At 34.2% G+C, this 21,302-nt stretch overlaps 1 long non-coding RNA gene across 1 annotated transcript in view; it reads right to left on the minus strand.

Moving 5' to 3' along the window:
- LOC117083423 overlaps window positions 1-18,585 on the minus strand; it is a 34,634-nt gene extending 16,049 nt beyond the window's left edge. Inside the window, exon 1 of the long non-coding RNA XR_004437080.1 lies at window positions 18,487-18,585. This is a non-coding gene — a long non-coding RNA (uncharacterized LOC117083423). The remainder of the gene's footprint in view (window positions 1-18,486) is intronic.
- Between the last annotated feature and the right edge of the window lie 2,717 nt (window positions 18,586-21,302).

Consider the following 21,302-nt stretch of genomic DNA (forward strand, 5'->3'; position numbering starts at 1 on the left):
CTTCTCGGAAGGCTGAAGCAGGAGAATTGCTTGTATTTGGGATGTGGAGGTTGCAGTGAGCCAAGATCACACCATTGCACTCCAGCTTGGGTGACAAGAGTGAGACTCCATGTAAAAAACAGAAAAAAAAAAAAAGAATTTCATAATAGTACATAACCAGAAGTTTTAACAACAGAGTAGACCAAGCTGAGGAAAGAATATCAGAGCTTGAATAACAAGTTCTGCAAATAAACTTAGTCAGACAAAATAAAAGAAAAAAAGGATAAAAAAATACAAAACCAAGGCCAGGCGTGGTGGCTCATGCCTGTAATCCCAGCACTTTGGGAGGCTGAGTTGGGCAGATCACGAGGTCAGGAGATCAAGACCATCCTGGCTAACATGGTGAAACCCATTTCTACTAAAAATACAAAAATTAGCCGGGCGTGTTGGCGGGTGCCTGTAGTCCCAGCTACTCAGGAGGCTGAGGCAGGAGAATGGTGTGAACCCAGGAGGCAGAGCTTGCAGTGAGCTGAGATTGCGCCACTGCACTCCAGCCTGGGTGACAGAGTGAGACTCCATCTCAAAAAAAAAAAAAAAAAAAAAAAAAAGACAAAACCTCCAAGAAATGTGGGAATTATAAAGATACCAAACCTGCAATTCAATGGCATTCCAGAAAATTAGGGAAAGAGAGCAAGCAACTTGGAAAATATATTTGAGGATATCATCTATGAAAATTTTCCTAACCTTGCTAGAAAGGTCTACATCCAGATTCAAGAAATTCAGAGAACCCCAGTGAGATACTATACTACAAAAGGACCATCCCCAAGACATATAGTCTTCAGGTTCTCCAAGGTCAGTGTGAAAGGAAAAATGCTAAAGGCAACTGAAGAGAAGGGGCAGGTCATATACAAAGGGAACCCCATCAGGCTAACACTAGACCTTTCAGCAGAAATCTTACGAGCCAGAAAAGATGAGGGGCCTATCTTTGGCATTCTTAAAAGAAATTTCAACCAAGAATTTTATATACAGCAAAACTAAGCTTCATAAGTGAAGAATAAATAAAATAATTTTCAGACAAGAAAATGCTAAGGGAATTTATCGCCAGACCTGCCTTATAAGATGTCTTTAAGGGAGTGATAAACGTGGAAACAAAAAGGCTGTTATCTGCCAGTACAAAAACACTTAAGTACATAGTCTACTGACACTATAAAGCAACCATACACTCAAATCTACATAACAACCAGATAACAACATGATGACAGGCTCAGATCCTCACATATCAATATTAGCCTTGAACATAAATTATGCAAACGCCCCACTTAAAAGGCACAGAATGACAAGTTGGATAAAGAAGTGAGACCCAACTATATGCCATCTTCAGGAGACCCATTTCACGTGCAGTGACACACACAGGCTCAAAGTAAAAGTATGGAGAAAGATCACTCAAGATGAAAAACAAAGAAGAGTAGGAGTTGCTCTTCTTATTTCAGACAAAATAAATTTTAAACAACAATCATAAAGGAAAAGAAGGGCATTACATAACGACAAAGGGTTAAATTCAACAAGAAGACTTAACTATCCTAAATATATACATATTTGTGTGTATGTGTGTGTGTATATATATATGTCAAGACATATATTTATACATCAAGATTTATAAAACTAGCCTTAGAGACTTATGAAGAGACTTAGTTACCCACACAATAATACTGGGAGACTTCAACACCCCACTGACAGCATTAGACAAATCCTTGGGGCAGCAAACATTACCATAACCCTACATAAACACACAAGAAACCCTAAGACTATTTCAATCATCTCTATGCACACAAACTAGAAAACTTAGAAGAAAGGGATCAATTCCTGGAAACATAAAACCTCCTAAGATTGAACCATAAAAAACTGAAATCCTGAACAGACCAATAATGTGTTCTGAAATTAAATCAGTAATTTAAAAAAAAAAAAAAAAAACCTATGAACCAGAAAAAGCCCTGGACCATGCAGGTTCACAGTCAAATTCTACCAGATGTACAAGGAAGAGTTGGTACCAATGTTACTAAAATTATTCCAAAAATTGAGAAGGAGGAACTCCTCCCTAACTCATTCTATGAGGCCAGCATCATTCTTACACCAGAACCTGTCAGAGACACAACAGGAAAAAAAATTCCCTGAGGAACACAGATGCAAAAATTCTCAACAAAACACTAGCAAATTGAATTGAGCAACACATAAAAGGCTAATCTATCACAATCAAGCAGGCTTTATTCCTGGGATGCCAAGGTTGGTTCAACATATGCAAATCAACAAATGTGATTCAGCACATAAAAATGAAATAATAGTTAAAACTACATGATAATTTCAATAAATGCGGAAAACACTTTTAATAAAATTCAACATCCCTTCATATTAAAAACCCTCAACAATCTAGGCATCAAAGGAATATACCTCAAAATGAAGAGAGCCATCTATGACAAACCCACAGCTGACACCATACTGAATGGACAAAAGCTGGAAACATTTCCCTTGAGAACTAAAACAAGACAAGGATGCTCACTATCACCACTCCTATTCAACATAGTACTTGGAAATCCTAGCCAGAGCAATCAGGCAAGAGAAAAAAATCAAGGGCATCCAAACTGGCAAAGAGGAAGTCAAACTGTCACTGGTCACAATTATATAATTCTATACCTAGATAACGCCATAGTTTCTGCCCAAACACTCCTAGAACTGATAAACAACTTGAGTAAAGTTTTAGAATACAACATCAATGTACAAAAATCAGTAATATTTTCATACACAAATAACATCCAAGCTGAGAGGCAAATTAGTAATGCAATCCCATTTACAATAGCCACAGTAAGGATAAAATACCTAGGAATGAAGCTAACCAGGGAGGCGAAAGATCTCTACCATTAAAATTACAAAACACTGCTGAAAGAAATCAGAGACAATGCAAACAAATGGGAAAACATTCCATGCTCATGGATAGAAATAACCAATATTGTGAAAACGGGCATACTGCCCAAACCAATTTACAGATTCATGCTATTCCTTCCTAACTAACAATGTACTTCTTCATAGAAATAGGAAAAAACTATTTTAAAATGTATATGGGACAAAAACAAAATCCCAAACAGCCAAAGCAATTCTAAGTAAGCAAAAAGAACAAAGCTGGAGGCATTACATTACCTGACTCCAAACTATACTACAATATAAGTCTACAGTAACCAAAACATCATGGTAATGGTACAAAAACAGACACATAGATGAATGTAACAGGCTAGACAACCCAGAAATAAAGCCACACACCTATAACTATGTAATCTCTGACTAAGTCAACCATAAAAAGCAATGGCAAAAGGTCTACCTTATTCAATAAACGGTGCTTGGATAAGTGACTAGCCATATGCCGAAGACTGAAACTGGACACCTTCATTTCACTATATACGAAAATTAACTCAAAATGGATTAAAGACTTAAATGTATGACCTAAAATTATAGAAACCCTAAACAAGAACCTAAAAAGTACCATTCTGGACATAGATTTTTGCAAAGATTTCATAATAAAATATCCAAAAACAATTGCAACAAAAACAAAAATATGAGAGTGGGGAACCGAATTAAACTAAAGAGCTTCTGCATAGCAAAAGAAACTATAAAAAGAATGAATAGAGCCTACAGAATGGGAGAAAATATTTCCAAACCATGCATTTGACAAAGGTTTAATATTCTGAATCTTTTAAGATATTTAAACAATTTAACAAGAAAAAAAACTATTGAAAATGGACAAAGGACATGAACAAGACACTTCTCAAAAGAAAACATGCACATGGCCAGCAAGCATATGAAAAAATGCTTAACATCACCAATTGTTGGAGAAGTGCAAATGAAAACTACAATGAGTTACTATCTCACACTATTAAGAATAGCTATTATTTGAAAGTTAGAAAATAACAGATGTCGGTGAGGCTGCAGAGAAAAGGGAATGCTTATACACTGTTGGTGGGAATGTAAATTAGTTCAACCACTGTGGAAAGCTGTTTGGAGATTTTCCAAAGAAGTTAGAACTACTATTCAACCCAGAAATACCATATAATTTGACTGAGACCCTCTCCAGCATGCTTTACATGCTTTACATATTGTAAAGTTATGCTCAGTACATAATTTTACACTATGTATTAACAATATAGGTTGCAAATCCCACAGTATAATGGTATAATTTTTCTATCAATAGTCATATATATTTTAAAGAACTTAAGAAAGAAGAGAGAACACTATTATTTTATTTTGTTAAACATGGAGTATCAAACATAGAGTTGGGAAGAGGTACACAGAACTGGCTGGCTCTAGCACACCACTGAAATCCAAGTACTTCCTATTTCCATGGATGAGTTCTCACTTTCCTTCACAGTACTAGAATTCAGAATGTCTCAAGAATGTCTTTTGCATTAGCATGACGCGAGAATATATATTGGTTATTCTTCAAAATAAAGTTTCATTGGCAATTCTATTTCTTTAAAACACTATTAGAGGTGCCTAGACCCATAAAATTTTCCTCTTCAAAAGACTTAAGGATTTTTTTTTTGTGACAGAGTCTCGCTCTGTCACCCAGGCTGGAGTGCAGTGGCGTGATCTCGGCTCACTGCAAGCTCCGCCTCCCGGGTTCACGCCATTTTCCTGCCTCAGCCTCTCAAGTAGCTGGGACTACGGACGCCCGCCACCATGCCCGGCTAATTTTTTGTATTTTTAATAGAGACGCGGTTTCACCGTGTTAGCCAGGATGCTCTCAATCTCCTGACCTTGTGATCTGCCCGCCTCGGCCTCCCAAAGGACTTAAGGATTCTTTATGTCAACCGTTTCATCTTGGAGTTGGAGAAACTAAGACCCAGAAAATCTAACATGTCTGATATGTGGCAAAATATAGTCTTTATTTTGTGTATCGTATCTGAATATTGGAATTAAATACAACAGCAAAAATTATATTAGTTAAGATCCCTTTAAATATTTGCAGATAGGACTTTCAAATTATGATATAAATTTATGCAAAATACCAAAATCAGAAGCTTCCCCAGTTTTGATATAATACAATCTGCTACTCTTACTATAGATTCCTACATTTTTTCCTTCAGTCCATTGAAAAATGAAATTGCCAAATTCTTTCTTTTTTCAGCCTTTCCCCTTGGAATTTCTGTCACTCTTATTTAGCATACCTTATTTTTTTCATGGAAATAGCACTGTTTAGTTTATTAAAAATTCATGGGACACAATTTTCTCTTGAGTACATAGAGCCTAAGGCTTTCTACCATGTCTATATCATTGCCTAAAAACTTACCTATATTTAAAAGATTCATGAATTTAGAGTTACTACTGACTGTGTCAGCAGTGCTTTTTTTATAGTTGTAGAAACACAGAATTAGAAAAATATATGAGGTAATTTATCCTGTCTTTACTTCTGGAAAGACTTGTCTTATGTAATCAAAATAGATAAATAACAGTCTTATTCTTAAAAAAGAAGATATCAGCACTCATATTAGTGTATAATGAATATTTCAGTGAAGGGATTTATTTCTTGTGGAATGAGCTTTTTGTTGCAATAATAATTCTAATTTTTCTTATCGAATAAATGGGCTTTTAAATAGCCTCCATGCTTCAAAATTCCTATTTTCCAAATTTTCATGATTACATATCTCCTACTCTGTTTATAAAACTTTTATATCTCAAAGTAAGAACCTAGATAATCATTCATTGTGAGCATAAGCACCTCGATATGTCTAATATAATAATAATAATTACTTATCAAATACATATCATGTTCCAAGGACTGTGCTAAAAAGAACTTTACAGATGATGTCTCAAATAATCACAATAACCCCATCAGGTAAAGATATCAACCCTATTTCATACCTGAGGAAACAGTCTTAGAAAGATTAAATGGTTTACCCAAAATGCAAAGCTAGAGAGTGTCAGAGTGAGATTTAATCCAGTCTGTTTGATTTCAAGGCCTTATTTCCTACTATGTAAATGTTTCCTACATTAGAGCTACACTTCACTTGTTAATATAGATGAAAATTGAAGCTTTCAGTAAACATGAAAATGAAAGCTAATAAACATCTTTTTAAAAAATAAGAGTACAGAAAGTCATTAGTTAAATTATAATAGATAACTTGATTAATAGAGACTGTTAAGTATTCTGCTCAATCTCAGAATGAATAAAGAGATGAATACAATCTTTTTATTCATCCAGAGACTTCCAAAATGTACTTGAAGGTCCAGCCCAAAAGCCACTTCTTGTCCCAGCTAGAGCAATCAGAAAGAGAAAGAAAACATGAAAATAATGAAAATGTAAGTTAGTTCAGCCACTGTGAAAAGCAGTTTGGTAATTCCTCGATGAACTTAAAATGGAACTACCATTCAACCCAGCAACCCCATTACTCAGTATATACCCAAAGGAATATAATAATTCTACCATAAAGACACATGCACACATACATTTATCACAGCACTATTCACAATACTAAAGATGTAGAATCAACCTAAATGCCCATCAACAGTAGACTGAACAGTAGACTGATAAAGAAAATGTGGTGCCTATCACCATGGAATACAATACAGCTGTAAAAAAGAATGAGATCATATCCTTTGCAGCAACATGGATGGGGCTGGAGGCCATTATCCTAAGCAAATTAACACAGAAACATAAAATCAAATACAGTATATTCTCATTTATAAATGGGTGCTAAACAACGAGAACACATGGACACAAAGAGGGAAAAACTAGCCACTGTGGCCTACTTGAGGATGGAGAGTGGGAGGAGGGACAGAATCAAAAAACTACCTATCGGGTACTATGCTTATCACCTAGGTGATAAAATAATCGTACACCAAACTCCTGTGAGCGTGCAGTTTACTTACATAACAAACCTGTACATGTACCTCTGAACCTAAAATAAAAGTTAAAAAAACCAAAGTTTTCTGTGAAACATAAAAAGGTTTTAAACAAATAGAAAAACATCAAATGTTTTTCACGGGAAGAATCAATATTATCTTTTCATTCTTTATAAATTGATAACAATATTTAATGTATAAAAATAAATTAAAGTACAATAGCAAAGATGTAGGCTCAACCTAATTGTCCATCAACAGATGATGTAGTATACACTACATTTTCTTTATCACACACACATGCGTACACATAAATCAACTCAAGATGGATCAAATACCTTTAAACCTAATTGATAAAAATCTGGATTTAAAATTTTGAAGAACTTTTTTCATTGTTTTTTATATTTTCTAATGTTGCTTGTGGAAACACTAATACTCTGATTCTCTTCCTTTGTGGGTTAACTATTTATGTTTTCAGGATACTCCTATAAATTTCTCTTTTTTCCTAGTCTTCTGATTTTATCAGGAATTGATGAGATACAGTTTTATAGATAATCTTATAACATCCTTGATGAGCTCTTCAATCCAAAGATTATTTCTTGCATGCTGCATACACACTTGGAATTGTTCTTTTATTTAAAAAAATTTTTTTATTTTATTTCTCATTTTCTTTTCTCTGTAGTCTCTGTAAAGGTCTCCTTCTGGAATATCTCATCGATGTCTTTTCTAACCTTGTGTCTGTTCTCAAATAATCTTTTCTTTAATTTTCAATAACTTTTTATTTGTACCATAAATTCTGAGAAATTTCTTTTGTTTTTCTCACCACAAACTTGGCTATAATGTAATGTTCAGTTGACTATTTAGTTGGTACATTAAATTTATCAGTTCAGAGAGCATTTTTTAAATATCAGGTATTATTTCTTCTCAAATCTTCCTTCTGGTAATCATTCTGTATTGTTTTCTTATTCATAGTAGTATTTTCTTGCATTCTAGATGAAAAATTCTATCAAATCTCTATAAATGCATTAATTAGAAAAATGTAAAGGGTCTCTATTGTTTCCTTACTCATTAATTTTTCCCCCTGAGTTTAATTGTTCTATATGCTCTAAGGGCTTTGGTTTTAATTGTGATCATTGTTTAGTTTTCAGGCTTCTTGCCTTAAAACATTCTTTGAATCTTAAGGAGGTCTCAAAACAGGAGGAAGAAATGGGCTTACCTCCTTCAAGAGAGGATTATGGGTGGGAGTAGGAAATTCTCCTTTCTGATCTGTCTCTTTGTGTGTGATAATTTGCAGCAATGGCAATGGACTTGAGTCTGGTGGCATGATGGTACATATTTACTGGAGGTGGAATTGGTAACAGCATCCTGCACCGACTGTTTATGATGCACAGCATGTAAAGGTTCTTGCCCATTTTTACAGCCTGTTTCTCCAGACCTTCCGTTGATTCTGTGAGCCAGCTAAAGCCCTTCCAAAAAAGCCCTCTATTGTTTAAGACTTCAATTGTCTACAAAGATTTTCTCACAAATATGGTTATCTTTCATTGGCCTTCATAGAATAAATGAAGGGCTACTTTTGAAAGCACAACTCTGGAAATACTATGGACCCCTTTCCCCTAATGCATTTCTCTTTATGGGAGGGGTGCCTGCAGTTTCTGTGGTGCTCAAACAGGGTGTTTGGGGTGGAGAAGAGGCTTCCCTACACAGAGGGGCAGAGAGGAAGTTGGTGCCCTATATTGGGCAAAGTAAGGAAGACTCCACAATAGCAGTGAAAAGCTTTAGTCAATTTCACTTCTAGGCAGAAGTGCCTTTCTCTATCCTCCCCCATTTCCTTTTTTCTCTCCTTCTGTTTTCTGTGTATTTGTAGAGTTCTGGTGAGAGCTCTAATTCTGCTCTTTTCTTCAGGCCTTTGTTCACAGCCCCTTTATGTAATAAACAGAAACTGGGAAGCCATGTGTTAAGAATGTGATTCTTTGATTCTTGTATTGACTGAATCTGAGTTTGTAAGTCTCTGGTATCTTGCACTGTGGCTTTTCTGTTCTTTCATCACCAACTAATTCCATTTCCTTTTGTCTTATATAAAATATCTGAAGATGTTTGGACTTCTGATGTCACTTCTTCTTTTCCAGAATTGATATATTTTTAAATTATTGTTATTCACTTTTCCACATTCAATGGGAACTTGGGAAAGAGGATGGAGAAATAGATGTACTCAGCTACCATCTGGTTTTGCCATTACAAGAAATTTCCATTCTTCACTTAATGTTCTAAACCAGTGATTCTCAACCCTGGTTGTAACTTGGAGAGTTTTTAAAAAAGTACCAGCCCTTGAGCCTCAGTCACAAAGCTGATGATTTATTTAGTCTAGAATAAAACTGAGGGATCAGTAGTTTTTAAAAGCTCCAAAACTGATTGTAATGTAGAGTTAAGTCTGAGAATGACTCTTCTAAACAAGTATATGGCCATGCTTAAATCACGGAGTTAATTCTCAGACTTCCACGTCTGTAATAATACTCAGAGGAGATTCTAGGGCACTATAACTACCCAAAACACTGATTAAGTAGGAATCTGATTGTTGCTTCTGATTTAGATGTCCTCCAGGGGGACAGGGACCTGAGGTTTTCTTCAGGGTTTCTGAATATTTTGTTTCTTTCTGTTTCCATTTTTGCATGCTATGAAGAACCCTCACCCTCACTTACCAATGGCACTAAAGATAATCTGTTACAGCTTCAAAATCTTCAATGCTGTGAACCAGGAAGTTATCCATCAAAATTCAGTTAGAATGGACCTGTAATATGCATGTTATATGTTATCCCCATTGTGTCCCAGAAGTTCTCAAATACAGCTGGTTCTTCTTCTCAGACTCACTTCAATCATTCTGGGAATCTTTATTTTTCAAAGATTGCCAAACACTTTTCAAAGAATAATAATAAGTAAAAGGATAGTGACATTGGCCAGGCATGGTGGCTTCCGCCTGTAATCCCAGCACTTTGGGAGGCTGAAGCGGGCAGATCACAAGGTCAGGAGATGGAGACTCTCCTGGTCAACATGGTGAAACCCCATCTCTACTGAAAACACAAAAATTAGCTGGGCGTGGTGGCCCGCACCTGTGGTCCCAGCTACTTGGGAGGCTGAGACAGGAGAATCACTTGGACCTGGGAAGTGGAGGTTTCAGTGAGCTGAGATCACACCACTGCACCCTAGCCTGGCAACAGAGCAAGACTCCATCTAAAAACAAAAAAACAAAAAGAATAGTGACATTTACAGATATAATTTTCACCCAGAAAAATAGGGCAGTCATTCCTTTATATTTGAAAAGCAACATTATAGTAACATTTTGCCATATATTTTTCAGGATAAAAGTAATGACAGAACCAAATTTGTTGCTCTTTACAGAGAATATGAATACCTTAAAGTCAAACAGAGGGAATGAGTTATCTTTGTCCTTGTATGTCATAACTGATTATAACATTTCTCTAAAACCATAATATATTTGCAAGGCTCAAAGACTGTCTCAGAAAACATGATAGGGCATAGTTGGAAATCTTCTTTCCTTTTGGAGATGAAGACTGCTATAAAGATTCATACCTGGCATAGAAGTAAAATGCTTTCAAATATCTTGCCAAGCTATATTTTCAAATTTTATTTAAAAAATTATAGAGACATTAAATTTAAAGCCCATCACATAAGAAACTAGTTCCACAAACTTAAATTCCAAATTTTTTCTAAGGTAGTTTTAATCACATGGCCTTAAAATCAGGAGATCCAAATAAAATTTTAAATACAAATAATTCTGCAGTGTTTACATTAGCATTATTATGAAAAATTTGAATGTCTGATTTCTAATCCCATAATAAAACATGCTTTTATATTTCACAAAAATGTCCCTTTAAATTATAATCTATTTAACACAACAGCACATCTAATTTATTAACTCTTAATTATATATTACAGAAGCAGCCAAAAAATCTGCTGTTTATTGTTGGAAAGTTTCCCATAGAGAGAAATAAAATGCAGGCTGTTTTGAAAGTATATAATTAAGAAATCAGTATGTAAAATTTCACTTAAATAAAATGTAGGGCAAAGGCGTATGTTTATATCCTTTCTGTGAGATGCATAAAATCCTGTCTGGAAAACATTGTCTGGTACATTGCAAGGTAGAAATTCAGATGAATTTATTTTGCATTGTAATAACTACAGGAAGACAGTATTTCAGAAAAAGGTAATAGTGGCTAAAAGACTGGATGCCAAAACCTAAGGAACAGCAAGTCATAATTTCCAAGGATAACATGTGTTAACTATGTAAATACTGGTTTGAAAGAAAGTCTCAACACAAAGCATTTATTCACTGATTCAACAAATACAGTATTTATCAAATGACTACTAGATGACAGGTATTACATTAGATGCTACAGATGCAATAGTAAGCATCCAAAACTGAAGTTTCTTCTTCATGGACCCCTTGGTCTACTAGACTATGCACACATGAGTTAAACAATTATAAAATAATTATATAACTACAAGCTGTGCTAAATTCTATGAAGGTAACTGGTGCTATAAAGATGTGGAACAAGTTGGTTTGTGAAGAAAGAACTCTATAAAATATAACAATATTTTTAGTAAAAGGAAAAAATTTCAGTAAAAAGTTCAAATTCATCAAAATCCATCTGAATGCATTGTTCCAATAAGACTCACTATTATAGTTGAATTATGGAGGAAATGCCTTAAAAATTTCTAGAAAGTAATCGTAGCAAACTAGGGTTAGCATATATTGGTGTGGAAATGGTACACATTTAGACATCTGCTGTTTATCCTAGAGTTGCCCCACCTTGGGAATTTCTACATCTGAAGTTAAGGTTTTTAGACATATTTCAATTCAAAGAAAAAAATAAGATCTTTATAAGAAAGTGATAATGAAAAGTGAATAAGCTTCATCTTGAATGGGAACCGTTAAAACTAGGAAAAACATGACCATAAACTTTGGGCTAATTGTGATTGTTTTCTAGACTGATGCATTCCTGATTTATTCATTTTTAATGAGTAAGATAAGGTTTCCTTAAGTTACGTGTATCTGTTTCCCAGAGTAGGAGCAGGTATATGATACAAAGTAAAAAACCTAAGGTACTCACATCCATCATTATTTTTGATAATAATTAGCAAGTTAAATTATTAATGGAATTTATTGACATAGGCTATAACATCATACTTTATCATAGAGACATCTTGAAATCTACCAATTATTAAGCTTTTTGGTTATGTCAAAGAATAAATACACAAATTCAACATTAAAACTGCTATTTGAACTATAGCCATTTTCTCAATTTATTTCTAGAATTCAGAGAAAATCACTGAACAGCTCACATGATCATGTGATGTTCTAGTTACATAAATTAATAAACTAAAACAATGCATAAAAGATATATCTAGATATATTAATTTTCTTAACCAAATCTTTGTAATACCTAGGGTTAACCCACAACACAGTAGCAAAACAAAAAGTATTCTTGCTCAGAAATAAAAGACTTTCTCTCCATTAATTATTAAAAAGGCAAGAACAGGAACTCTTACAAAGCTACAAAAAAAGAAAAATCAACATCATAAATTTTCAGCAGCAGTTACCACTTGTGGTTAATAAAATATAGTTAGCGCAAAATCTTACATTTCTCACCAATGCCTAAATGTCTTTAACCATGTAAAGGCTTTATTTAAAACCATTTAAAGACTTATTCTTTACAGTACTAAGAATCACTGGGATTTTGATGTGTATGTATGCAATAAATTTACATATCTTTTCTCATTTAGAAGGCATGAATCTGATCAATTAGAAGTGTATGAATTATTGCATTTATATGTATATTTGCTTAATATTAACAAAATGGTGAGAATATGCAATTTTTAATGTTTAAATTAGTGAGAAAGTAAGTTTGTAATGACAAATAGAGGCTAGTTTGAAAGCATGGAGTTGACAACACTACTAGAAATTGAACTAGTTTGACAATGCCACAAGACAAAGAACTAAAATCAAATTTACTTTTTCCAATTCATTAAATTTAGTAAAATTTCAAAAACTATTGTGATTTTAATATGGAAGTAGATATTGCATTGTTTTTAAATAAAATCTTTGTTTAATATTTGCCAATATAAATTTAGAAATTAAACCAGAGTATTTTCTTTTTTCTTTTCTTTATTTTTTCTTTTCTTTTTTTTTTTTGAGAGGGAGTCTCAGTCTTCGCCCAGGCTGGAGGGCAGTGGCACCATCTCGGATCACTGCAAGCTCCACCTCCCGAGTACACACCATTCTTCTGCTTCAGCCTCCTGAGTATCTGGGACTACAGGAACCCACTACCATGCCCGGCTAATTGTTTGTATTTTTAGTGGAGACGGGGTTTCACCCTGTTAGCCAAGATGGCCTCGATCTCCTGACCTCATGATCTGCCCTCCTCGGCCTCCCAAAGTGCTGGGATTACAGGCGTGAGCCACCACACCCGGCCAAACTAAAGTATTTTCCCATAAATGACTCAGACATCTTTTCTCTCAGTTAGGTAAAATTAAAATACCTGTTAGATGAAAGTTTGTGTGACATTTTCAAAATTACCTGAGAAAAACTTTTATGTGAGTATACTTAGGTGTTAACTATAAATTCTCAATAAAGTTTACTAAATATTCAGGACTAAATATCATTTTGTGTGAAGAGAAAAATAGATACCTTAGGTTATGTAAACCCTATGTTTCTATCTTAATGAGAAAAGGGAAAAGAACATATCTTCTTTCAACCATTAAAATGCTTATAAAGTTGTTTAAGTTTAAAATTTAGATTTATGGGTGACATTTTGGCTTCTACCTCTATATTTGTGTTTAATAGCAAAGTTCTGGGAATATAAAAGTACAGATTATCATTATTAAGAAAATTAAAAATAATATGAGAAAAAGAAAAAACTACTAAGTTGGAATAAGAACTGAAATTAAACCATTCACTTGCCCCCATTAATTTGACAAGGATAACGTAGCATCTGTATTTTTTTTTAAAGCCGACAAAGAGAATCTATCAGTCAGGTGCTTGGAGGAAAAGATTGCAAACCAAATTTGGGATATTTGAGAAGATTTACAAAAAAGTGGGCAGAGTTTAGGAAAATTAGTAGGGAATTGTGCAACACCCTGGGGCTGAAAGCCACTACCTTCCCAGGGCCTGAACAGGCAATAGAGGGAGAGTTACAGAATGTAGAGAGTAGGTGTTTCAAGAGGTGGCCTTCAATACAATTTCTGTCACCATCCCTCAAATACTAAGATACTTTCGAATAGGAGAGCAAAGATAAGATGCCAAACCTTAGACGAGATGAGCTAAGGGTGGTTTGGAATACCTAAAATGTATTATTAAATGTATAGTCCATTCTAAAATTAGTTCACCCTTTCTAAGGAGTGTTCCTTTCTGAAATCTGTATATATAAGTTTTAATTTTTTAAATTATATATATATCTATATCTTTTTTAAAAATTTATGTAAAATTTAGAAGGATAAGAGTTTGGAGAGAAAAGTTTAGGCAAAGACTGAGAATAATACTGATTCTAATTTTATATTCTGGATGAAAAACTAATATTAAAAGCCATTTTGTTATTGGTAATAACATTTATTTTACTCACTGCCCCATTGTGGCAGTCAATAAAAGATACTTAAGACAAGGTAATGTCTGAGTCAAGATTGTAAAAGGTGAGAATCAATAAGTCACAAGTAAAAATATGTTGAAGTTCATGAGAGTTCATTGTTAAATTTTTAGGAGTTTTGCAGGCTGGTTGTTAAACAGAGCCTTTATTAAAAATTAAATTATAGAAGGTAATAATTAAATAAATTACATTATAATCCAAAGCTTAAAAATGCACTCATCACTTCCTAATTATATTGATGCTTTTCTATTTTCTATGCTCCTGAGATTGTTTACATCTAATGAATGTATATGTTAGAAATATGATATCATGGTGCCACTGCTTCTCTTTTCAATTTCACATTTAATGATATCATATTGATAATTTGAAGTCAGTGATGATGAAGGTATTTATTCCATGGGAATTTGCATCTTTTTCAAATGAGGGCTTTTATTGTTGTTTCTTTTCTTGGAATCAGTTGTTAAATGTTTGCTATTATAACACTGGAAGAGTGAATAGTGGAATGTGAGGATGCAAACATGAATATTGCAAGCAAAGAAGCCTGTATAAATAGTGATAAAGAAGGTGGTGTAGTGGTGATAGTATTGACAGGAGTGGTAGTGGAGGTAATGGTGGTGTTATAATAATGATAGTGGTAGAAGTAGTAAAAAAATCTATCTTTTCTTAAGTGCCAGGATTCTTAGATGCAGAGTCTTATCCAATCCTCATAATAATCCTATGAGGCAGCCAATTTTTATAATTTCCATTTTGCCAATCAGAGGTCTGAGGTCTAGAGAGGTTAAAGAACTTGCCTATGGCCTCACAGAAGCAGACCTGAGCTATAAACCTGAGCATATTGGATCACATAGCTGAAACTTTTAATGCATACTTCATCTGTTATTTGATACTGATGAGTCAATTGTAGGGTGGGAAATAGTGAGAAAATAGACTGGAGAGGTTAGCAAGGGTCAGAAGGTAAAGTGCTTGTAACAAAATAATAGTAATAATCATTTTGAGTGTCCATTACATGTTAAGTAGTATAGGAACTGACTATATCTCACCATGATTCTTCATAAGGATAATTTAGCAGCTACACTTCATCATTTTAACACAATGAAGTTACTGTTTCTATAAAAATGATACATGCTTATTATAATAAAATCAAAAGAAAAGAAAAATTACACAAATACTCAGCCCTGAAATATTATATTTAATATGTGAACATCATGCTATGTATCTCTACACACATATATACAACTAGCAAATGACATATAGATAGACTCATAAAGATAGCATTTTATGGCGTGACACTCTGAAATTATATTCCTTTTTTTTTTTCCCCCGAGATGGAGTCTCCCTCTGTCACCCAGGCTGAAGTACAGTGGCATGATCTTGGCTCACTGCAAACTCTGCCTCCTGAGTTCACATCACTCTCCTGCCTCAGCCTCCTGAGTAGCTGGGACTACAGGCGCCCTCCACCACACCCAGCTAATTTTTTTTTGTATTTTTGGTAGAGACGGGGTTTCACCGTGTTAGCCAGGATGGTCTCGATCTCCTGACCTTGTGATCTGCCCACCTCGGCCTCCCAAATTGCTGAGATTATAGGCATGAGCCACCATGTCTGGCCTGAAATTATATTCTTAATAAACTTTATATTTTTAAAATATTTTAGATTTATGGAAAAGTTGCAAAGGTAGTATAGAGTGTTACCATATACCAGATGGTTTCACTGGTAAATTCTACCAAACAAGAAAGAAATGATATCAATGCTCTACAAACTCTTCCACAAAAGAGAAGCAGCATTACACTAATAATAAAACTAAACAGAGACATTACAAGAAAGGGAAACTATAGACCATATCCTGAGTATAGATGCATAAATTCTCAAAAAATACTAGCATATTAAGTCAACAACACCGTAAATTTAACAATGTATAGTAAGAATCATAAACCATGACCAAATGAAATTTATTCCAGGTATACAACACTGGTTAAACATTTGAAAATTGGTAAGTGCAGTTCACGACATCAACAGGCTAAAGGAAAAAAAAAATAATTATATCAGTTGAAACAGACAAAAAGTTTTGAAAAAATTTAATACCCATTCATGATTTTTAAAATGCTCAGCAAACTAGGAATATAGGAAACGGACAAAAAATTTTTGAAAAACTTCAACACCCACTCATGATTTTTAAAACTCTCAGCAAACCAGGAATACAGGGTATTCCTGTTGAGGTAACTTCTTCAATTTGATAAGAAACATCCACAAATAAACATACAGATAGTTTAATGGTGAGAAACTGGAAATTGTCACCTAAAAACTGGAAACAGGGCAAGGAAATCCTCTCTCACCTCTAAAAATATGCTCAACATTAAATGCTATTAGGAAACCAAAAGTAAATTAAAACAGTAAGATGCCACTCCATGCCTATTCGAATAGCTAAAATCCAAAAACTTAATAGTACCAATTTCTGGCTTGGATGCAAAGCAACAAGAAAGTCTCATTCATTACTAGTTGGAACACAAATTGGAACAGGCACTTTAGAAGATAGTTTGGTAGTTTATTACACCTTGTGATGTTGCCCCCACAGTTTTTGAATGTTCTGTTTTGTGGTTTTTGGTGTTGGTTTGTTTCGTGTGTGTGTGTGTGTGTATGTGTGTGTCTGTGTGTGTATGTGTGTGTGTGTGTGTATATGTGTGTGTGTGTGTGTGTGTGTATGTGTGTGTCTGTGCGTTTGTGTGTGTGTGTGTGTGTCTGTGTGTGTATGTGTGTGTGTGTGTGTGTGTGTTTCATCTTTTTTCTCTTGGCATTTTAGTTTGAAGATAAGTTTCTGTGAACCTATTGTCAAGCTCACTTAAGCTTACCTTGACCATGTCAAGTCTACTGAACCCATCAAAAGCATTCTTTTGTTATAATGTTTTCTATTATTTCTATTCTTTCCTTTGATTTCTTACTATTTCTATTATTTCCTTTGATTCTTACTGTTTTCATCTCTCTGCTTACATTAACCATATATTGTTGCATGTATTCTACTTTTTCTATGAGGTTTCTTGATATATTAGCCATAGTTATTTTAAATTCCCTATTTGACAGTTTCAACATGTGTCACAGCTGAGTCAGATAATTGCTTTGTCTCTTCAGACTGTGTTTTTGCTTGCCTTTTAGTATGTATGCCTTGTAATAATTTTGTTAACGCTAGACATGTCATATCAGGTAAAAGGAACTGAGGTAAACAGGCCTTTAGTGTGAAGATTTATGTTAGTATAACTAGAAATTGGGCTATGTTTAATGTTTGCTGTAGCCCTAGGTGCCAGAGGCTTCACTTTGTCTAGTGTTGTTTTGTAATTCCCTCTTGGCTTTGGCCTTCTGTAGTTACTCCTTTTCAGAAGGACTCTGTATTTTGCAGCTCTTTCAGCTACAATTCACTGTTATCCTGGAGTCCTGTTGGTGTGATGCTAAGGTTTGGGGCAAGAAAGTATCCTATAATCATTCAATTAAATGTCAGTGTTTTAACCTGAGTCTCAGGGCTTTGACCCTCACAATTGTTTCTTCAATGGTATAGTTTCTTTATTCCCCTCTTTGTCTACTCCCTTCCCTGACTACATGTTCCTGGTCTATGTCTTTGAAACTCTGGCCCTGTTAGACAGAAAGCTCTGACCTTGGTTGAGACAGGAAGGCGAGAAGGAGATGGATGTGAAGAAATTACATTCCCTCAGCTGGAATAAGGTTTTGATAAAGTTTTCCTTTGTTGTGGAGAATGCTCTGGATATATTTCACAATCATTGATCTTCCTCTATCCCTACCAGAGCCAGGAAGATCTTTCTCAGATCTTTACTGTGAGAACCTCATGGAATTTCTGTAGGTAAAACTCAAGAACGTGTGGAGACCAACTCCATACACATACTGTGGTCCCCAGAAGTTTCAAATTATCAAGCTAGACCATGCTCAGTCTCCAAAAATTAATCAAAATTAATATTTAAGTGTTCCTACCAGTATTAACTTCAGCAGTTATGCTCGAAGTATGTATATCTTCAAGTATGCAGATATTGGCTGTGATTTTCTTCATCCTATGGGTGTTTTCAGATTTCAGGGTGGCTGTTTCCTTTACAACTTCAGTTATCTAGTGGGTCTAAGTCATTATCTTCAGTTTCTTCAGCTTTTCTCTAGTAGGGACAGGAATATTTTTAACCTCTTTACGTGTCAAAGTGAAATTGAAAACTCTGCATTTATTTTTTAATAAAATCATCAATTCTAATTCCAAACAAACTTAAAAGTAAACAGTTAAACTTTTTATACCATGAGATATGTTTATTTCTAAAAGATTTCACTAAGATTAAGAAAAAACATTATGAAAAATATTAAAAAGTTTGACTAAGGTTGAGTCATTCTTTAAACTTTTTTTTTCAGTTTTAGACAGTTTGACTTTTGCCTTAAAAGAATGTTAGCATTCTTACCCTTCATTCAATGTTTTCTACCCTTTCCTTCTAATTGTTGCCAATCATACTATTGTTTTGATATTGTGAGACTTATAACATTTCCATAGTCATTTCCACAGATATTTAGCCATAATTCTCAATAAAACAGAAGTAATGTGTACCTCCAGGCTTTTAACCATGCCTTTTCCTCTTCTGAAAAGTTATTTTATCTCTTTATCAACTGGATTTTGGCATTGAATGGTAGTCTTGTTTTTAATGTTTTATGTTTTGTTTTTTCAAGAAGGCTTCAGACATTCTATTCCCTAGGTTATTTAATGTCTTAAAAATGTGGTTAGGAGCCTTTACATTTTGATAATGTCTTGGGTTGATGAAAACATTCTGTTTTTCTCAAAACTTGGCTCCTTTCTTCTGGCTCTGAATTTAGCTGTGGAGAAATTTGAGGGGAAATGTGCTCTCTTTTAGGCCTGACTTACAAAACTTACCTAGTATAGCTATAAATGTTGTTGTGTGTAAATTTTTCCTCTAATACTAGAAGAGATTAACAAAAATTCCTGCACTATATTTCTTAATTTTAAGTACACTTTTTGTATTATGCCTTTGAATACTTTTTCTATTCTGCATGTCCAGTTCTCTAATTGTCTGGCCTCCAGTTTAAATTCTTCTTTCTAATTTCTTTAATTCATTTGTCTTTTCTTATTCTCTCCCTTTGATTACCTCTAACTACTCTTGTTCAGTAATTTTATTGCAGTCACTTCATTTTGTTCTTATTTCTAATTTATTTCTTATTTCCTTAATGGTAATTTGATTCTCAACTTTTTCTTCACACTTTAATCTCACCATTTCCATCTCATTCTGACAGAATCTATCTTTTCCTCATACTGCTATTTTTTGAATTTATATTCTTATTAAATTTTGTAGGCTAAAGCAGCCATGAAGAATCTCTTTGTTCTCTGAGAATTTCTTTGTTTAATCAATATCAAATGCCATTCTTTGAAGTCTAAAACACTGGCTGTAGCCATTTTCTTATTTGATTGCTGGTGAATATGTATATATTCAGCAATATAATATATAATGCATACTTATATATAATATTATATATAGTATAGATATTGAATATATGTGCAATAATATTATATAGTGAATACATATAGAATATATGTTGAATATATATTATATGTAATATTGAATATATATTATATATTCACAGATTCCTGAAACACCTGATATCTAATGGCCCAATCATTTCTTTATAGACTGGAGTGTGAACTAATCTATGGGTGTGAATTTATTATATTATATATTAAATATATATTATCTATATATATTATATATTCTACATATATATAGCTATTTTGACTTCTTGCTAGTCTCTATCATGGTTAGCTAGACAACTCTTATTAGATATTACTCTGATTTTATAGAGAAAGAAATTAAGTTTTAAAGAAGTTAAATTCCCAAGATTGTACATACATAGAAGGTAATGGATGGATAGAGATAAACCAGTAAAATCAAGATTTTAAACCCCTGTATTTTAGTCAGGTCAGTCTTGTTTTTCAACCATTCCTATCTACGCAATACTTGTAGTTATGCTTCAAATGTCATTGAAAATATTATTATTTCTTCCCTCTGCTTGTGGTAATCATGCTGCTACAGTAACATGACTAATAAATTATGGTACACACAGGCTGACTCTTATCACTGACAGGCCAATCTGCCTTGACATTTAGGTATGAAGATGATGTATGTGGATAATAAATTCACACCCATAGATTAGTTCACACTCCATTCAGTCTATAAAGAAATGATTGGGCCATCAGATATCAGGTGTTTCAGGAATCTGTGATGCATACTAATCCCAAGAAGATCCAATTCTCTGATATCTAACAAGTAAGAACTTCATGACTGCTGCAACCAGTTTAAAGGGGCTTATTTATCTTAAAACTACACTGACATAACTAAACAGAAACAGAGCAAGATGGATGAATAAAAGCCTCCAGCAATTGTTCCCTCTGCAGGAATACCAAATTGAACAACTATTCACATAAGAAAGCACCTTCATAAGAACTAAAAATCAGGTGAGTGATCATAGTATCTGGTTTTAACATTTTATCAAGGAAAGAGGCACTGAAAAGCGTGGGAAAGACAGTCTTTTATTGCCAAAGTTGCTCCTCCCCCATCCCCTGGCAGCACCATGTGGTGCAGAGAGAAAATCTGTGCACTTGGGAAAAGCAGAGCAAAGTGATTGTGGAACTTTGTAATGTACTCGGTGCTGCCCAGTCACAGTGGAAAGCAAAATAGGGCAAATTTAGTGAGCACCCAAAGAGGGAGCATTTAAAATGACCCAGCCAGAGGGAAATCGTCCATCCCTGT

Source organism: Trachypithecus francoisi, unplaced genomic scaffold (assembly GCF_009764315.1).
Source record: "Trachypithecus francoisi isolate TF-2019V2 unplaced genomic scaffold, Tfra_2.0 Contig00344, whole genome shotgun sequence".
Taxonomy (NCBI): Eukaryota; Metazoa; Chordata; class Mammalia; order Primates; family Cercopithecidae; genus Trachypithecus; species Trachypithecus francoisi.